At 42.0% G+C, this 1,414-nt stretch overlaps 1 protein-coding gene across 1 annotated transcript in view; it reads left to right on the top strand.

The window, feature by feature from the left end:
• Positions 1–1,414, top strand: part of cntrl (centriolin) — a gene marked incomplete at its 5' end in the record, with an annotated part of 184,646 nt that overhangs the window by 96,714 nt on the left and 86,518 nt on the right.

Raw genomic sequence — 1,414 nt, 5'->3', positions numbered from 1 at the left:
GGAACAGTAACAGTAACAGTAACAGTAACACTGACATCAGGAAACAGGGGATGCTCTACCTGCAGCAGCAATGGTTTGGAAAGGTACAAACACTGACACACAGCGCTAACAGTAACAGTAACACTGAAACTGACACTGACAGGAACAGTAACAGTAACAGTAACTATAACAGTAACAGTAACAGTAACAGTAACAGTAACAGTAACAGTAACAGTAACAGTGACACTCACAGGAACAGTAACACTGACAGTAACAGTAAGAGTAACACTGACAGTAACAGTAAGAGAAACACTGACAGGAACAGTAACAGTAACACTGACACTGACACTGACAATGACAATGACAATGACACTGACACTCACAGTAACAGTAACAGTAACACTGACAGGAACAGTAAGAGTAACCTGTCAGTCTTACTGTTACTGTTCTTGTCAGTGTTACTGTTACTGTTCCTGTTCCTGTTACTGTAACCCACCCTACCCTGCCTCTGATTGGCTAATTATTGTTGCCTTCATTGGGTTGGTTGGTTAGATTTAGGCATGAGAGTAAGACTGGTTAGGGAGAGGATAATGATGTCAGGCTAAGTATGGTAGTGCAGAGTAGGGTGGGTCATGACTTCACCATCCTGGGGAGAAAAAGAATATTACGAACAGTTGCAATGAGGTGAACAGTAATGCTAACAGTAATGCTGCAGTAGCAGTGTCAACAACAGAAACATTAACAGTAACAGTGGAGATGAAGAAGCGGAAAAGCAGCAGTTATAGGAACAGTAACACTGACAGGTGCGTCAAAGCTGAAGGTGTCCAGCTGTTTGCACAGTGTTTCCCTCACACATTCTCCACGTAATCACAATGTGCGACTAATGACAGCAGTGAGAGGATTACATACAGCCTGAGGTGGAGGAAGTATTCAGAGTCAGTGTATAGATCTATAAAGTCACTGCCTGTTTTCAGCTCTGTGACGATGCATTGAACATATAATCCAAGTTTATAAAGGAACTCTTCATCCTGCAGTTTATCACAAACATTCACCACCAACGGTAACAGCCACACTGATGTAATGGAGTGAAAGAATAAAGATAGATGAATGAAAACAGTGGCAGCAGTCGAACAATCACTGACTGAATCTTTTTTAACTGATTGTGTGTCTGTTTCTATGTGTAGAAGTGGAAGCGTGTGTGGTGCGTCCTGTACAGAGAAAGTTCCTGTTCAATTTCCAGACTGGAGTTCTTTGAGTGTAAAGATGGAGGCAGTGTGGAGAAGAGTGACAAGAGTCTACGCAAACAGCAAGAACACAAGAAGGTAGAATATACTCTGACTCCGTCCTACTATTACTGTACGCACTGTAAACCTGTTTGACTTTATTATACTCTACCGTACTCTACCGTACTCTCTACCGTACTCTAATGTACTCT

Source organism: Morone saxatilis, unplaced genomic scaffold (assembly GCF_004916995.1).
Source record: "Morone saxatilis isolate NCDOM2014 unplaced genomic scaffold, NCSU_SB_2.0 Contig16, whole genome shotgun sequence".
Taxonomy (NCBI): domain Eukaryota; kingdom Metazoa; phylum Chordata; class Actinopteri; family Moronidae; genus Morone; species Morone saxatilis.
Note: the sequence above shows the minus strand (reverse complement) of the source record. Positions and strands in the feature narration are given on the sequence as shown.